At 42.0% G+C, this 18,611-nt stretch overlaps 6 non-coding genes across 6 annotated transcripts; all 6 read right to left on the bottom strand.

Annotated features, from left to right (window-relative positions):
* Nucleotides 1-4,509: 4,509 nt before the first annotated feature.
* Nucleotides 4,510-4,591, bottom strand: TRNAS-AGA (transfer RNA serine (anticodon AGA)). Its single transcript has one exon. It is a non-coding gene; the product is annotated as a tRNA-Ser (tRNA).
* Nucleotides 4,592-7,177: 2,586 nt separating this feature from the next.
* TRNAH-GUG (transfer RNA histidin (anticodon GUG)) lies at nucleotides 7,178-7,249 on the bottom strand. Its single transcript has one exon. It is a non-coding gene; the product is annotated as a tRNA-His (tRNA).
* Nucleotides 7,250-8,532: 1,283 nt separating this feature from the next.
* Nucleotides 8,533-8,614, bottom strand: TRNAS-UGA (transfer RNA serine (anticodon UGA)). Its single transcript has one exon. It is a non-coding gene; the product is annotated as a tRNA-Ser (tRNA).
* Nucleotides 8,615-12,554: 3,940 nt separating this feature from the next.
* On the bottom strand, nucleotides 12,555-12,636 carry TRNAS-AGA (transfer RNA serine (anticodon AGA)). Its single transcript has one exon. It is a non-coding gene; the product is annotated as a tRNA-Ser (tRNA).
* A 2,587-nt stretch (nucleotides 12,637-15,223) lies between these two features.
* Nucleotides 15,224-15,295, bottom strand: TRNAH-GUG (transfer RNA histidin (anticodon GUG)). The gene has a single exon. It is a non-coding gene; the product is annotated as a tRNA-His (tRNA).
* Nucleotides 15,296-16,577: 1,282 nt separating this feature from the next.
* On the bottom strand, nucleotides 16,578-16,659 carry TRNAS-AGA (transfer RNA serine (anticodon AGA)). Its single transcript has one exon. It is a non-coding gene; the product is annotated as a tRNA-Ser (tRNA).
* Between the last annotated feature and the right edge of the window lie 1,952 nt (nucleotides 16,660-18,611).

The raw sequence follows: 18,611 nt of genomic DNA, 5'->3' as shown, positions 1-18,611 counted from the left end.
AATATTTCTCTGCACTTACTGCTCTATTTGCCTGAAACCTGGCCCCAATACACGTCTGGATTGGGCTGGGTGACAGCAAAATTTGTGCCTTCCCTCTAGAGAGCCACAACACAGGTCACTCAACTGCACCTGGGGGGTGAGCTCCGCTCCCCCTCCACCCCCAATAGGTTCAAGAACGATAATTTATGTAAGTAAATACATTATAGCTACAGCTTATAATCATGCGAGTTTAAATCATTTGTTGTTAGATGGTTTAAATATTTGAAAGGATCTGTTTTTAATAGACATTTTACAAAAACTACTGGTACATTTGCTAATTCTGTAAAATTAACACCCAACTGCCATGACATTGCCAACCACAATGCCGTGACTCGGATTCCAACCGAGGTTGCTGCGGCCACAACGCAGAGTACTAACCACTATACGATCACGGCGAGCTACTTGGGCTCAACGACAAACAGTGACATGGAGAATTTATAATTCGGAACACTCAGGGCTGTTCCTGTGATAGGCTGGATGTATTCATTGCTTCCTCATTCCTCATTCAGAGGCTGCGTCTCCTCAGTGGTTGATAGGCTGAAACCGTTTCCTGGCCGCCTGCTTGTGAAATGCCAGGAGTCAAAGATCACACATTACTGACTCCTACAGGCCACTCTCACTAATCAATTGTGATGCAAAAATCTTGGCCAAAGTACTGGCCAATCGCTTGCAGCTAATATTGGGGGGCCTGGTACTGGCAGACCAAGCAGGATTTGTCCCCGGCAGAGCCACCTCCCACAACCTCCGGACCCTCTTCTCTATAGTGGACAATGTGGACCCTAACTTGCCTCTGGCGGCTGTCCTACTGGACGCCACCAAGGCATTCGACTCCCTAGAGTGGGACTATCTCCAATGTATCCTGCGGAACATGGGGATGCCGATAGGATTTACGCAATGGATCGGTATCCTTTACCGCAGACCAGTGGCTCGGGTGGGGGTGAATGGTCGGATTTCTGAGGCCTTTGCTGTATCCAGGGGAACTCGTCAGGGGTGCCCCCTCTCCCCATTATTGTTCACCATAGCGATGGAACCGCTAGCTGCTCGTCTTCGACAACATCACCGGGAAAGGGCTCTGCGATGTCTTCAAAGGGAAGTGCTCATATCATTGTATGCGGACGACATCACGCTATACATCCGCGACCCTGCTGCTAATCTTAACCCTATCTTGAGGGAAGTCATTCGGTTTGCTGGCCTGTCAGGTATACACATTAATTGGGGAAAATCCACTATCTTCCCGCTCACCGCGGCCGCCCAGCCTTTTCAGCTAGATTACCCTCTGAGATGGTGTGAGGACGAAGTCCGCTACCTGGGCATTCTACTCTCCCGTGATAGGACGGAACTGATGCGGATGAATTATGGTCGCACGTTTGACCATATCCAAACTTGCGTGACCAGATGGATCACGCTGCCCCTTTCTTTTGCAGGGCGGGCGTCTCTCATTAAAATGGTGATCCTTCCCAAGCTACTTTACCTCTTCTTAAATATCCCATATTACCCGGGCAGGTCCTTCTTCCGCCTACTGCGCTCCGAGCTCATCCGATTGGTGTGGGGGGGGAAGAGGCCGCGCCTGAGCTGGGACGTCTTGACTCGCCCATTCGCCCAGGGGGGCTTCGATTTACCGGAGCTCGAACTTTATTACTACAGCGCTCAGGCCCATTATGTTCACCATTGGATTTGCCCCACTCCCTTTATGCCACACATAGCGGTGGAACACTGGCTAGTGGATCCTATCCCACTGGAGGGTGCCATCTTTAGTGCGCCGGAGACTAGGGCTGCACACCACACCACAGTCTCCAGCTCGGCTCTAGCGTGGCGTAAGATAGCAAAAGAAGCCAGAATGACACTTCTGTATTCTCCTCTGCTGCCTCTGGCATATCATCCCCGGCTCCCCATTCTGCAGGAGCAAATATTTAAGAAATTTATGGCCAAACGCAACATCAAGACGTGGGGAGACCTGTACCATAACGGGTTATTTCGGTCTCAATCGCACATGCTGGCGGACCTCACACCCACTCCCATGGATACATTTCTTTACACTCGTCTGCGGGGAGGGGTGCGATCGCTGACCGAGGGATTCCCGGAAGAACCACCCACTCTAGACCCTCTACATCAGCTGCTTAAAGCTTCCACTCCGGCACACGCGGTCTCCAATCTATATCACTCTATACGTGCGGTGTCCGACCCGGGAACCTGCAGGGCCCGCACCAGGTGGGAGGCTGACTTAGGGATACCCATAGAGGACGAACTCTGGAGTTATTGTTGTCTCCAGACCGCACAGATCTCCTCCAGTAGTCGATTCAGGGTTATCCACTACAAGTTCCTGCATCGTCTTTATTGTACTCCAGTTCACATTTGTAGGGTGGGCCTCCGAGGGGATGATCTCTGTTGGCGATGCCGCACACCAGAGGCAGATTTTTTGCACATGGCTTGGGGCTGCCGGGAAATAGCCGACTACTGGCAACAAATATATTCCGGGATTTCGGAAATGATAGGAGTCTCACTTACACCATCTCCGATGCAGGCACTCCTGGGGTACACGAAAACCATTAAGAAACCAGTTCGCCGGTTTGCCACCGTTGCTTTCCTCCTTGTGAAGAGGCTAATCGCCTGCAGATGGGGTAGGGGCAGGGATCCTAAATACAAAGACTGGATCGACAACATGGTGCATTGCCAAGATACACTGCTCTGCTATGCTGAGCTGCTACCCACAGCGTCCAGACCAGTGGATATTTGGAGTCCCCTTACGACATATTTATTATCACACCCGCTGACATAGCACACCCTCACTTACCCGAATGCCCGAATTCTATGCCACTGATTCCACTGGATCATTCCATTTGGGAGGGGGGGGGTGGAAACTCTGTTAGGTGAGGGAGGTCCTGGATCTCACTCTTGATCGGAGGGTCGGAGCACCCGCTGCTGACTGTTGGTCCCTCCGAGAACTGGCATGCCCTCTTTGGGAGTACAGGAAGGCGATGAGGTTATAGTCATCCCAAATGTCACCGCAGACCACGAATCAGGTGCCACTGTGACCATGAGTTACTGTATTCCTCGGGGGTGGCTTCAGAGGTCACTACCCTCTACAGAGTCAACCTATGCACATATTGTAATGGTTTATCAGGTTTAATAACACATACAAATCACATGACGTAAAGTATGTTGCGGCCCCACTTAGCATCGTACTGTGGCACTACTGTTTACTGTAACGCTGCCGGCCCCTGAAGGGGTTGTAGGCGGACAGCTGTGTACTAAACCATCATTCAGTTCATATATTACGCTGCCGGCCAGTTGCTGGTTGTAGGCACAGGGGCTGTGTACTGCTTATGTCCAACTTAATAAAGGTTTTTGAAAACTAAAAAAAAAAAAAAAAAAAAAAAAAGATCACACATTACACTTGCGGACCTGTGATGGGACACCAATGCAGAGAAACCCACCTGGAACAGACCTTCTATTCTGTCTATTAGACCTGCATCTTCCCTGCACCTTTCAAGCCATTTGTATGTGAAGCAAGAAAGAGTTAGAGAGTGATCCATCTAAACTTTTATAGGGAGGTTGTCGCCGTGAGCTCCTCCCAGCTAATCACATGAACAGCAGAAAAGCAAGATAAATACACAGTTGAGGGGTGGGCTGCATGGTTATGTTTTTGAGTAATTATTGAAACTGACCTCAGTGGCTCATTAGCGGAGCTGCGGCTAATGACTGGTGCAAAATCATGATGAAGCAAGCACCATGGCTCGTAGGGGACCCACAACACGCTTTTCTTAGCTCTCTGAATTAAAGTATAAACTTCCACCGTGTGTGAGTGGTAAAGGCTTGTTAATATGGTTCCTTTTCCAATTCAAGTCTGACAACAAGAGGCAGGAACCACGTGGCTTCGGAAGTTCAGCAAAGTAGTCACCAACCACATAGAAAGAGAGAACTGGCAGTATGAGAGATGGAGAAAACAGAAGCGGGAGCAAGGAGCTCAAATGAGATTGATGGCGTTTAAATAGAGCGCGTAAAGGAACATTTACACAGCTAAGAAATGGGAAAGACAGACTAGGGGAAAAACACAGAAAGAGCCTGTAGATGAAATTCTCTTCCTGGGACAGCAGGTTAAGAGAAATTACACATGGAGAGGTTAAGCATGTAACACGGGGGAGAATAAAAAAGAAAATGCAGTTTTATGAAGTGTGTTTGCCAATCCAGCCAGCACTTTTGTTCTATTTCTCTCTTTGCGTCTTTTATTGGTAAAGTAACTTTCAAGTGCATGCGCAGGTATGAATGAGAGAGCAACAGTATAATAATTTGAAGCGTTTACACCAGTGCTAAAGTAGGAATGAGGTGTAGCAAAGACATGAAAGAGGTAGCGATAACAAATATGTGGAGAGGCAATAGTGACACAAAAATAAGCCACCTATTTATAAAACTGAAATGGAAGAAATACTAAAGGTTAACTTCTGAAATTGTAGCCCATAGTAAAAAGATTCTCGTTGTTGGCAGGATTTGAACCTGCGCGGGGATACCCCAATGGATTTCTAGTCCATCGCCTTAACCACTCGGCCACAACAACTTACTGTAAGCTGCATGCAAATATTTTGTTTGAAAGTTTTGAAGTTTTCCCACATCAAAGTACTGATATTCTGCAATGCGCTTTTTAAAAACAATGTTTTTTTCATCATGCACGTTCTGTCCTAAAAACAAAAATTGCATGAGTATATCTCTGGATCTGTAAAAGGATACGCTTGCATTCAAACTCTCTTGTGGCACTCAATTTTTTGGACCCTGTTGCACTCTGTTTTTGCGCTGCTTTTAGTCTATGACCCATATTACAGAAGTCAACCATCTCTGAGTATTTGGGACTCCTTTGTAAGTGCCTTATCTTTAATCCTTGAAAAGCTCTATAATAAAGGGGTCTGTCAAAGATTGCTTGAATGGAAGATAAAAGAAGGCCCACTTGTCTCACCAAATGCAGTAGAGAAACCTGATGTTTTACTCATGTTATCCTTAGTTCATTTTTGTTAGACCTGGCATCCTTAAGGTGGCCTACCAGCAACCTTTTTGCTTTTCACCTCACGTTTTGCTGTATCTTTATGTTGGCCTTAGGACTCTAATCACTTTATCACTACTGTGAGAAAGTGGCTCTGTATATACTGTTCCCAAATAGGTACAGTGTGCACAGCGTCCCCAGTCCCCAGAGGTTTGGCAGAGGCTAAAGTTAGATATAACTTTACTCTCTAAAGTGGTAGCTTGCCGAGCAGTAAGGCAGTATCAGAGTACAGTGTAAAACATTTGTTGTACACACTCAGTCAGCAAATGGTCTCACACACTCAAGAACTGAACTCTAGGCCATTGGTTTGCATAAAAAAGATATTGTTGTTTTATTTTAGAACCAACAATAGGTATCAAAATATACTTTCTCAGAATGAGATGCTTTAGTTAAATACTTTGCAATAGGCAATTGACTTTTGCAGGTAATAGTTACAGTTTATTGCAATAGGCAACACAATTTGAATCACAATAATACATTGAGCTCAATGGGAATTTTAAGTTAAATGCAATTAATTACTTTCAGGATTACTTTTCTAAATCCAGGACTGGATCCTAGATTCAGTCCTGGGACAGTTCTTGGAAACAAGTGAGTAAATTCGTTTTAGTTACTGTTGTGATGTTTAAGCAATATTTTGCTATTTTAAAAGTTGACACTTCGAAACTTTTGCTGATCAAATTACCAATGTTATCCTATGGAAGGAAATTCACTTAGCAGGTAAGTGGGGTTATGGTTACTTTTTCTAGGTCAGTGTTGGATCCTAGATCCAGCACTACTGTACCACCTGTAAGCAGTTGAGAAACTGCGTTTAAGTTATACAGGCGATTTTTAAGGAATATTTAAATGTTTCCAAAATCGACACTTAGAAGAAATTTCACAGAAAAACAGTCAATGGTTTCCTATGGAAGAAAATTCAAGTTACGGGTAAAGTACGTTCTCGTTACTTTTGTAATCCAGTGCTGGGCTCCTAGGCTCAGTACTGGGACATCTATCTAAAACAGGTAAACAATTACGTTTTCACAGTTGGTATGATTTTTAAAGAATATTTGTAAGTTTCAAAAATCGACACTTAGAAAATTTTGAGCAAAAAGCAGGCAATGATATCCCATGGAAGGAAATTCGAGTTACTGGTAAGTACGGTTAAAATTACTTTTCAGGGTCAGTACTGATCTCCAAGATGCAGCACTGAGGTCTCTCCTGATAACGGGTGAGTAAATCAGAATTCGTTGTTCGGCTGATTTTAGATGAATATTTTAAAGTTCCAAAACTCCACACCACTTAGAAGAATTTCCAAGTGAAACCACTCAATGTTAGCCTATGGAAGAAAAGTGAGTTATCGGCTTTTAGGTAAGTACTCGACTGGCAGAGTTATGGTTCTGGGCATAGACTCAGGGGTCTCCCAGGGGAGTCCCAACCTACTTGCCAAGCCTTAAACTCCCCTTTTAGTACATATAATTTACCCCTAAGGTAGGCCCTAGGTAGTCCTAGGTGCATGATGCTATGTAAGTAAAAAATAAGATATGTACTTTGGTGGTTCGCATGTCCTGTAAGTACCAAACAGTCTATTTCATTTTTCACTACTGTGAGGTCTACCCCTCTCATAGGTTAGCTCTGGGTATTCCCCTATACTTTTTATTTGGTAATTCCATATCGGAGAGGAGTAGCTTTATTTATTTATTGAAAATCCTACTTACTGGTGAGGTTGGATTTAACTTTACTATTTTAGAAATGCCACTTTTAGAGAGTGAACATTTCTCTGCACTTACTGCTCTATTTGCCTGAAACCTGGCCCCAATACACGTCTGGATTGGGCTGGGTGACAGCAAAATTTGTGCCTTCCCTCTAGAGAGCCACAACACAGGTCACTCAACTGCACCTGGGGGGTGAGCTCCGCTCCCCCTCCACCCCCAATAGGTTCAAGAACGATAATTTATGTAAGTAAATACATTATAGCTGCAGCTTATAATCATGCACGTTTAAATCATTTCTTGTTAGATGGTTTAAATATTTGAAAGGATCTGTTTTTAATAGACATTTTACAAAAACCACTGGTACATTTGCTAATTCTGTAAAATTAACACCCAACTGCCGTGACATTGCCAACCACAATGCCATGACTCGGATTCGAACCGAGGTTGCTGCGGCCACAACGCAGAGTACTAACCACTATACGATCACGGCGAGCTACTTTGGCTCAACGACATACTGTGACATGGAGAATTTATAATTCGGAACACTCAGGGCTGTTACTGTGATCGGCTGGATGTATTCATTGCTTCCTCATTCCTCATTCAGAGGCTGCGTCTCCTCAGTGGTTGATAGGCTGAAACCGTTTCCTGGCCGCCTGCTTGTGAAATGCCAGGAGTCAAAGATCACACATTACACTTGCGGACCTGTGATGGGACACCAATGCAGAGAAACCCACCTGGCACAGACCTTCTATTCTGTCTATTAGACCTGCATCTTCCCTGCACCTTTCAAGCCATTTGTATGTGAAGCAAGAAAGAGTTAGAGAGTGATCCATCTACAATTTTATAGGGAGGATGTCGCCGTGAGCTCCTCCCAGCTAATCACACGAACAGCAGAAAAGCAAGATAAATACACAGTTGAGGGGTGGGCTGCATGGTTATGTTTTTGAGTAAATATTGAAACTGACCTCAGTGGCTCATTAGCAGAGCTGCGGCTAATGACTGGTGCCAAATCATGATGAAGCAAGCACCATGGCTCGTAGGGGACCCACAACACGCTTTTCTTAGCTCACTGAATTAAAGTATAAACTTCCGCCGTGTGTGAGTGGTAAAGGCTTGTTAATATGGTTCCTTTTCCAATTCAAGTCTCTGACAACAAGAGGCAGGAACCACGTGGCTTTGGAAGCTCAGGAAAGTAGCCACCAACCACAGAGAAAGAGAAAACTGGCAGTATGAGAGGTGGAGAAAACAGGAGCGGGAGCAAGGAGCTCAAATGAGATTAATGGCATTTAAATAGAGCGCGTAAAGGAACAGTTACACAGCTAAGAAATGGGAAAGACAGACTAGGGAAAAAAACACAGAAAGAGCCTGTAGATGAAATTCTCTTCCTGGGACAGCAGGTTAAGAGAAATTACACATGGAGAGGTTAAGCATGTAACACGGGGGAGAATAAAAAAGAAAATGCAGTTTTATGAAGTGTGTTTGCCAATCCAGCCAGCACTTTTGTTCTATTTCTCTCTTTGCGTCTTTTATTGGTAAAGTAACTTTCAAGTGCATGCGCAGGTATGAATGAGAGAGCAACAGTATAATAATTTGAAGCGTTTACACCAGTGCTAAAGTAGGAATGAGGTGTAGCAAACACATGAAAGAGGTAGCGATAACAAATATGTGGAGAGGCAATAGTGACACAAAAATAAGCCACCTATTTATAAAACTGAAATGGAAGAAATACTAAAGGTTAACTTCTGAAATTGTAGCCCATAATAAAAAGATTCTCGTTGTTGGCAGGATTCGAACCTGCGCGGGGATACCCCAATGGATTTCAAGTCCATCGCCTTAACCACTCGGCCACAACAACTTACTGTAAGTTGCATGCAAATATTTTGTTTGAAAGTTTTGAAGTTTTCCCACATCAAAGTACTGATATTCTGCAATGCGCTTTTTAAAAACAATGTTTTTTTCATCATGCACGTTCTGTCCTAAAAACAAAAATTGAATGAGTATATCTCTGGATCTGTAAAAGGATACGCTTGCATTCAAACTCTCTTGTGGCACTCAATTTTTTGGACCCTGTTGCACTCTGTTTTTGCGCTGCTTTTAGTCTATGACCCATATTACAGAAGTCAACCATCTCTGAGTATTTGGGACTCCTTTGTAAGTGCCTTATCTTTAATCCTTGAAAAGCTCTATAATAAAGGGGTCTGTCAAAGATTGCTTGAATGGAAGATAAAAGAAGGCCCACTTGTCTCACCAAATGCAGTAGAGAAACCTGATGTTTTACTCATGTTATCCTTAGTTCATTTTTGTTAGACCTGGCATCCTTAAGGTGGCCTACCAGCAACCTTTTTGCTTTTCACCTCACGTTTTGCTGTATCTTTATGTTGGCCTTAGGACTCTAATCACTTTATCACTACTGTGAGAAAGTGGCTCTGTATATACTGTTCCCAAATAGGTACAGTGTGCACAGAGTCCCCAGTCCCCAGAGGTTTGGCAGAGGCTAAAGTTAGATATAACCTTACTCTCTAAAGTGGTAGCTTGCCGAGCAGTAAGGCAGTATCAGAGTACAGTTTAAAACATTTGTTGTACACACTCAGTCAGCAAATGGTCTCACACACTCAAGAACTGAACTCTAGGCCATTGGTTTGCATAAAAAAGATATTGTTGTTTTATTTTAGAACCAACAATAGGTATCAAAATATACTTTCTCAGAATGAGATGCTTTAGTTAAATACTTTGCAATAGGCAATTGACTTTTGCAGGTAATAGTTACAGTTTATTGCAATAGGCAACACAATTTGAATCACAATAATACATTGAGCTCAATGGGAATTTTAAGTTATATGCAATTAATTACTTTCAGGATTACTTTTCTAAATCCAGGACTGGATCCTAGATTCAGTCCTGGGACAGTTCTTGGAAACAAGTGAGTAAATTCGTTTTAGTAACTGTTGTGATTTTTAAGCAATATTTTGCTATTTTAAAAGTTGACACTTAGAAACTTTTGCTGATCAAATTACCAATGTTATCCTATGGAAGGAAATTCACTTAGCAGGTAAGTGGGGTTATGGTTACTTTTTCTAGGTCAGTGTTGGATCCTAGATCCAGCAGTACTGTACCACCTGTAAGCAGTTGAGAAACTGCGTTTAAGTTATACAGGCGATTTTTTAAAGAATATTTACATGTTTGCAAAATCGACACTTAGAAGAAATTTCACAGAAAAACAGTCAATGGTTTCCTATGGAAGAAAATTCAAGTTACGGGTGAAGTACGTTCTCGTTATTTTTGTAATCCAGTGCTGGGCTCCTAGGCTCAGTACTGGGACATCTATCTAAAACAGGTAAACAATTACGTTTTCACAGTTGGTACGATTTTTAAAGAATATTTGTAAGTTTCAAAAATCGACACTTAGAACATTTTCAGCAAAAAGCAGGCAATGATATCCCATGGAAGGAAATTCGAGTTACTGGTAAGTACGGTTAAAATTACTTTTCAGGGTCAGTACTGAGCTCCAAGATGCAGCACTGAGGTCTCTCCTGATAACGGGTGAGTAAATCAGAATTCGTTGTCCGGCTGATTTTAGATGAATATTTTAAAGTTCCAAAACTCCACACCACTTAGAAGAATTTCCAAGTGAAACCACTCAATGTTAGCCTATGGAAGAAAAGTGAGTTATCGGCTTTTAGGTAAGTACTCGACTGGCAGAGTTATGGTTCTGGGCATAGACTCAGGGGTCTCCCAGGGGAGTCCCATCCTACTTGCCAAGTCTTAAACTCCCCTTTTTTTACATATAATTTACCCCTAAGGTAGGCCCTAGGTAGTCCTAGGTGCATGATGCTATGTAAGTAAAAAATAAGATATGTACTTTGGTGGTTCGCATGTCCTGTAAGTACCAAACAGTCTATTTCATTTTTCACTACTGTGAGGTCAACCCCTCTCATAGGTTAGCTCTGGGTATTCCCCTATACTTTTTATTTGGTAATTCCATATCGGAGAGGAGTAGCTTTATTTATTTATTGAAAATCCTACTTACTGGTGAGGTTGGATTTAACTTTACTATTTTAGAAATGCCACTTTTAGAGAGTGAATATTTCTCTGCACTTACTGCTCTATTTGCCTGAAACCTGGCCTCAATACACGTCTGGATTGGGCTGGGTGACAGCAAAATTTGTGCCTTCCCTCTAGAGAGCCACAACACAGGTCACTCAACTGCACCTGGGGGGTGAGCTCCGCTCCCCCTCCACCCCCAATAGGTTCAAGAACGATAATTTATGTAAGTAAATACATTATAGCTACAGCTTATAATCATGCGAGTTTAAATCATTTGTTGTTAGATGGTTTAAATATTTGAAAGGATCTGTTTTTAATAGACATTTTACAAAAACTACTGGTACATTTGCTAATTCTGTAAAATTAACACCCAACTGCCATGACATTGCCAACCACAATGCCGTGACTCGGATTCGAACCGAAGTTGCTGCGGCCACAACGCAGAGTACTAACCACTATACGATCACGGCGAGCTACTTGGGCTCTACGACAAACAGTGACATGGAGAATTTATAATTCGGAACACTCAGGGCTGTTCCTGTGATAGGCTGGATGTATTCATTGCTTCCTCATTCCTCATTCAGAGGCTGCGTCTCCTCAGTGGTTGATAGGCTGAAACCGTTTCCTGGCCGCCTGCTTGTGAAATGCCAGGAGTCAAAGATCACACATTACACTTGCGGACCTGTGATGGGACACCAATGCAGAGAAGCCCACCTGGAACAGACCTTCTATTCTGTCTATTAGACCTGCATCTTCCCTGCACCTTTCAAGCCATTTGTATGTGAAGCAAGAAAGAGTTAGAGAGTGATCCATCTACACTTTTATAGGGAGGTTGTCGCCGTGAGCTCCTCCCAGCTAATCACACGAACAGCAGAAAAGCAAGATAAATACACAGTTGAGGGGTGGGCTGCATGGTTATGTTTTTGAGTAATTATTGAAACTGACCTCAGTGGCTCATTAGCAGAGCTGCGGCTAATGACTGGTGCAAAATCATGATGAAGCAAGCACCATGGCTCGTAGGGGACCCACAACACGCTTTTCTTAGCTCACTGAATTAAAGTATAAACTTCCACCGTGTGTGAGTGGTAAAGGCTTGTTAATATGGTTCCTTTTCCAATTCAAGTCTGACAACAAGAGGCAGGAACCACGTGGCTTCGGAAGCTCAGGAAAGTAGTCACCAACCACAGAGAAAGAGAGAACTGGCAGTATGAGAGATGGAGAAAACAGAAGCGGGAGCAAGGAGCTCAAATGAGATTGATGGCGTTTAAATAGAGTGCGTAAAGGAACAGTTACACAGCTAAGAAATGGGAAAGACAGACTAGGGGAAAAAACACAGAAAGAGCCTGTAGATGAAATTCTCTTCCTGGGACAGCAGGTTAAGAGAAATTACACATGGAGAGGTTAAGCATGTAACACGGGGGACAATAAAAAAGAAAATGCAGTTTTATGAAGTGTGTTTGCCAATCCAGCCAGCACTTTTGTTCTATTTCTCTCTTTGCGTCTTTTATTGGTAAAGTAACTTTCAAGTGCATGCGCAGGTATGAATGAGAGAGCAACAGTATAATAATTTGAAGCGTTTACACCAGTGCTAAAGTAGGAATGAGGTGTAGCAAAGACATGAAAGAGGTAGCGATAACAAATATGTGGAGAGGCAATAGTGACACAAAAATAAGCCACCTATTTATAAAACTGAAATGGAAGAAATACTAAAGGTTAACTTCTGAAATTGTAGCCCATAATAAAAAGATTCTCGTTGTTGGCAGGATTCGAACCTGCGCGGGGATACCCCAATGGATTTCTAGTCCATCACCTTAACCACTCGGCCACAACAACTTACTGAAAGCTGCATGCAAATATTTTGTTTGAAAGTTTTGAAGTTTTCCCACATCAAAGTAATGATATTCTGCAATGCGCTTTTTAAAAACAATGTTTTTTTCATCATGCACGTTCTGTCCTAAAAACAAAAATTGCATGAGTATATCTCTGGATCTGTAAAAGGATACGCTTGCATTCAAACTCTCTTGTGGCACTCAATTTTTTGGACCCTGTTGCACTCTGTTTTTGCGCTGCTTTTAGTCTACGACCCATATTACAGAAGTCAACCATCTCTGAGTATTTGGGACTCCTTTGTAAGTGCCTTATCTTTAATCCTTGAAAAGCTCTATAATAAAGGGGTCTGTCAAAGATTGCTTGAATGGAAGATAAAAGAAGGCCCACTTGTCTCACCAAATGCAGTAGAGAAACCTGATGTTTTACTCATGTTATCCTTAGTTCATTTTTGTTAGACCTGGCATCCTTAAGGTGGCCTACCAGCAACCTTTTTGCTTTTCACCTCACGTTTTGCTGTATCTTTATGTTGGCCTTAGGACTCTAATCACTTTATCACTACTGTGAGAAAGTGGCTCTGTATATACTGTTCCCAAATAGGTACAGTGTGCACAGCGTCCCCAGTCCCCAGAGGTTTGGCAGAGGCTAAAGTTAGATATAACTTTACTCTCTAAAGTGGTAGCTTGCCGAGCAGTATGGCAGTATCAGAGTACAGTGTAAAACATTTGTTGTACACACTCAGTCAGCAAATGGTCTCACACACTCAAGAACTGAACTCTAGGCCATTGGTTTGCATAAAAAAGATATTGTTGTTTTATTTTAGAACCAACAATAGGTATCAAAATATACTTTCTCAGAATGAGATGCTTTAGTTAAATACTTTGCAATAGGCAATTGACTTTTGCAGGTAATAGTTACAGTTTATTGCAATAGGCAACACAATTTGAATCACAATAATACATTGAGCTCAATGGGAATTTTAAGTTATATGCAATTAATTACTTTCAGGATTACTTTTCTAAATCCAGGACTGGATCCTAGATTCAGTCCTGGGACAGTTCTTGGAAACAATTGAGTAAATTCGTTTTAGTTACTGTTGTGATGTTTAAGCAATATTTTGCTATTTTAAAAGTTGACACTTAGAAACTTTTGCTGATCAAATTACCAATGTTATCCTTTGGAAGGAAATTCACTTAGCAGGTAAGTGGGGTTATGGTTACTTTTTCTAGGTCAGTGTTGGATCCTAGATCCAGCACTACTGTACCACCTGTAAGCAGTTGAGAAACTGCGTTTAAGTTATACAGGCGATTTTTAAGGAATATTTACATGTTTGCAAAATCGACACTTGGAAGAAATTTCACAGAAAAACAGTCAATGGTTTCCTATGGAAGAAAATTCAAGTTACGGGTAAAGTACGTTCTCGTTACTTTTGTAATCCAGTGCTGGGCTCCTAGGCTCAGTACTGGGACATCTATCTAAAACAGGTAAACAATTACGTTTTCACAGTTGGAATGACTTTTTAAAGAATATTTGTAAGTTTCAAAAATCGACACTTAGAAAATTTTGAGCAAAAAGCAGGCAATGATATTCCATGGAAGGAAATTCGAGTTACTGGTAAGTACGGTTAAAATTACTTTTCAGGGTCAGTACTGAGCTCCAAGATGCAGCACTGAGGTCTCTCCTGATAACGGGTGAGTAAATCAGAATTCGTTGTTCGGCTGATTTTAGATGAATATTTTAAAGTTCCAAAACTCCACACCACTTAGAAGAATTACCAAGTGAAACCACTCAATGTTAGCCTATGGAAGAAAAGTGAGTTATCGGCTTTTAGGTAAGTACTCGACTGGCAGAGTTATGGTTCTGGGCATAGACTCTGGGGTCTCCCAGGGGAGTCCCAGCCTACTTGCCAAGCCTTAAACTCCCCTTTTATTACATATAATTTACCCCTAAGGTAGGCCCTAGGTAGTCCTAGGTGCATGATGCTATGTAAGTAAAAAATAAGATATGTACTTTGGTGGTTCGCATGTCCTGTAAGTACCAAACAGTCTATTTCATTTTTCACTACTGTGAGGTCTACCCCTCTCATAGGTTAGCTCTGGGTATTCCCCTATACTTTTTATTTGGTAATTCCATATCGGAGAGGAGTAGCTTTATTTATTTATTGAAAATCCTACTTACTGGTGAGGTTGGATTTAACTTTACTATTTTAGAAATGCCACTTTTAGAGAGTGAACATTTCTCTGCACTTACTGCTCTATTTGCCTGAAACCTGGCCCCAATACACGTCTGGATTGGGCTGGGTGACAGCAAAATGTGTGCCTTCCCTCTAGAGAGCCACAACACAGGTCACTCAACTGCACCTGGGGGGTGAGCTCCGCTCCCCCTCCACCCCCAATAGGTTCAAGAACAATAATTTATGTAAGTAAATACATTATAGCTACAGCTTATAATCATGCGAGTTTAAATCATTTGTTGTTAGATGGTTTAAATATTTGAAAGGATCTGTTTTTAATAGACATTTTACAAAAACTACTGGTACATTTGCTAATTCTGTAAATTTAACAGCCAACTGCCATGACATTGCCAACCACAATGCCGTGACTCGGATTTGAACCGAGGTTGCTGCGGCCACAACGCAGAGTACTAACCACTATACGATCACGGCGAGCTACTTGGGCTCAACGACAAACAGTGACATGGAGAATTTATAATTCGGAACACTCAGGGCTGTTCCTGTGATAGGCTGGATGTATTCATTGCTTCCTCATTCCTCATTCAGAGGCTGCGTCTCCTCAGTAGTTGATAGGCTGAAACCGTTTCCTGGCCGCCTGCTTGTGAAATGCCAGGAGTCAAAGATCACACATTACACTTGCGGACCTGTGATGGGACACCAATGCAGAGAAACCCACCTGGAACAGACCTTCTATTCTGTCTATTAGACCTGCATCTTCCCTGCACCTTTCAAGCCATTTGTATGTGAAGCAAGAAAGAGTTAGAGAGTGATCCATCTACACTTTTATAGGGAGGATGTCGCCGTGAGCTCCTCCCAGCTAATCACACGAACAGCAGAAAAGCAAGATAAATACACAGTTGAGGGGTGGGCTGCATGGTTATGTTTTTGAGTAATTATTGAAACTGACCTCAGTGGCTCATTAGCAGAGCTGCGGCTAATGACTGGTGCCAAATCATGATGAAGCAAGCACCATGGCTCGTAGGGGACCCACAACACGCTTTTCTTAGCTAACTGAATTAAAGTATAAACTTCCGCCGTGTGTGAGTGGTAAAGGCTTGTTAATATGGTTCCTTTTCCAATTCAAGTCTGACAACAAGAGGCAGGAACCACGTGGCTTCGGAAGCTCAGGAAAGTAGCCACCAACCACAGAGAAAGAGAGAACTGGCAGTATGAGAGGTGGAGAAAATAGAAGCGGGAGCAAGGAGCTCAAATGAGATTGATGGCGTTTAAATAGAGCGCGTAAAGGAACAGTTACACAGCTAAGAAATGGGAAAGACAGACTAGGGGAAAAAAACACAGAAAGAGCCTGTAGATGAAATTCTCTTCCTGGGACAGCAGGTTAAGAGAAATTACACATGGAGAGGTTAAGCATGTAACACGGGGGAGAATAAAAAAGAAAATGCAGTTTTATGAAGTGTGTTTGCCAATCCAGCCAGCACTTTTGTTCTATTTCTCTCTTTGCGTCTTTTATTGGTAAAGTAACTTTCAAGTGCATGCGCAGGTATGAATGAGAGAGCAACGGTATAATAATTTGAAGCGTTTACACCAGTGCTAAAGTAGGAATGAGTTGTAGCAAAGACATGAAAGAGGTAGCGATAACAAATATGTGGAGAGGCAATAGTGACACAAAAATAAGCCACCTATTCATAAAACTGAAATGGAAGAAATACTAAAGGTTAACTTCTGAAATTGTAGCCGATAATAAAAAGATTCTCGTTGTTGGCAGGATTCGAACCTGCGCAGGGATACCCCAATAGATTTCTAGTCCATCGCCTTAACCACTCGGCCACAACAACTTACTATAAGCTGCATGCAAATATTTTGTTTGAAAGTTTTGAAGTTTTCCCACATCAAAGTACTGATATTCTACAATGCGCTTTTTAAAAACAATGTTTTTTTCATCATGCACGTTCTGTCCTAAAAACAAAAATTGCATGAGTATATCTCTGGATCTGTAAAAGGATACGCTTGCATTCAAACTCTCTTGTGGCACTCAATTTTTTGGACCCTGTTGCACTCTGTTTTTGCGCTGCTTTTAGTCTACGACCCATATTACAGAAGTCAACCATCTCTGAGTATTTGGGACTCCTTTGTAAGTGCCTTATCTTTAATCCTTGAAAAGCTCTATAATAAAGGGGTCTGTCAAAGATTGCTTGAATGGAAGATAAAAGAAGGCCCACTTGTCTCACCAAATGCAGTAGAGAAACCTGATGTTTTACTCATGTTATCCTTAGTTCATTTTTGTTAGACCTGGCATCCTTAAGGTGGCCTACCAGCAACCTTTTTGCTTTTCACCTTACGTTTTGCTGTATCTTTATGTTGGCCTTAGGACTCTAATCACTTTATCACTACTGTGAGAAAGTGGCTCTGTATATACTGTTCCCAAATAGGTACAGTGTGCACAGAGTCCCCAGTCCCCAGAGGTTTGGCAGAGGCTAAAGTTAGATATAACCTTACTCTCTAAAGTGGTAGCTTGCCGAGCAGTAAGGCAGTATCAGAGTACAGTGTAAAACATTTGTTGTACACACTCAGTCAGCAAATGGTCTCACACACTCAAGAACTAAACTCTAGGCCATTGGTTTGCATAAAAAAGATATTGTTGTTTTATTTTAGAACCAACAATAGGTATCAAAATATACTTTCTCAGAATGAGATGCTTTAGTTAAATACTTTGCAATAGGCAATTGACTTTTGCAGGTAATAGTTACAGTTTATTGCAATAGGCAACACAATTTGAATCACAATAATACATTGAGCTCAATGGGAATTTTAAGTTATATGCAAATATTTACTTTCAGGAATATTTTTCTAAATCCAGGACTGGATCCTAGATTCAGTCCTGGGACAGTTCTTGGAAACAAGTGAGTAAATTCGTTTTAGTTACTGTTGTGATGTTTAAGCAATATTTTGCTATTTTAAAAGTTGACACTTAGAAACTTTTGCTGATCAAATTACCAATGTTATCCTATGGAAGGAAATTCACTTAGCAGGTAAGTGGGGTTATGGTTACTTTTTCTAGGTCAGTGTTGGATCCTAGATCCAGCACTACTGTACCACCTGTAAGCAGTTGAGAAACTGCGTTTCAGTTATACAGGCGATTTTTAAGGAATATTTAAATGTTTCCAAAATCGACACTTAGAAGAAATTTCACAGAAAAACAGTCAATGGTTTCCTAAGGAAGAAAATTCAAGTTACGGGTAAAGTACGTTCTCGTTACTTTTGTAATCCAGTGCTGGGCTCCTAGGCTCAGTACTGGGACATCTATCTAAAACAGGTAAACAATTACGTTTTCACAGTTGGTATGATTTTTAAAGAATATTTGTAAGTTTCAAAAATCGACACTTAGAAAATTTTGAGCAAAAAGCAGGCAATGATATCCCATGGAAGGAAATTCGAGTTACTGGTAAGTACGGTTAAAATTACTTTTCAGGGTCAGTACTGAGCTCCAAGATGCAGCACTGAGGTCTCTCCTGATAACGGGTGAGTAAATCAGAATTCGTTGTTCGGCTGATTTTAGATGAATATTTTAAAGTTCCAAAACTCCACACCACTTAGAAGAATTTCCAAGTGAAACCACTCAATGTTAGCCTATGGAAGAAAAGTGAGTTATCGGCTTTTAGGTAAGTACTCGACTGGCAGAGTTATGGTTCTGGGCATAGACTCAGGGGTCTCCCAGGGGAGTCCCAGCCTACTTGCCAAGCCTTAAACTCCCCTTTTATTACATATAATTTACACCTAAGGTAGGCCC

This window comes from Triturus cristatus, chromosome 12 (genome assembly GCF_964204655.1).
Source record: "Triturus cristatus chromosome 12, aTriCri1.1, whole genome shotgun sequence".
Lineage (NCBI taxonomy): Eukaryota > Metazoa > Chordata > Amphibia > Caudata > Salamandridae > Triturus > Triturus cristatus.
This window is presented reverse-complemented; position numbering and strand designations above follow the sequence as displayed.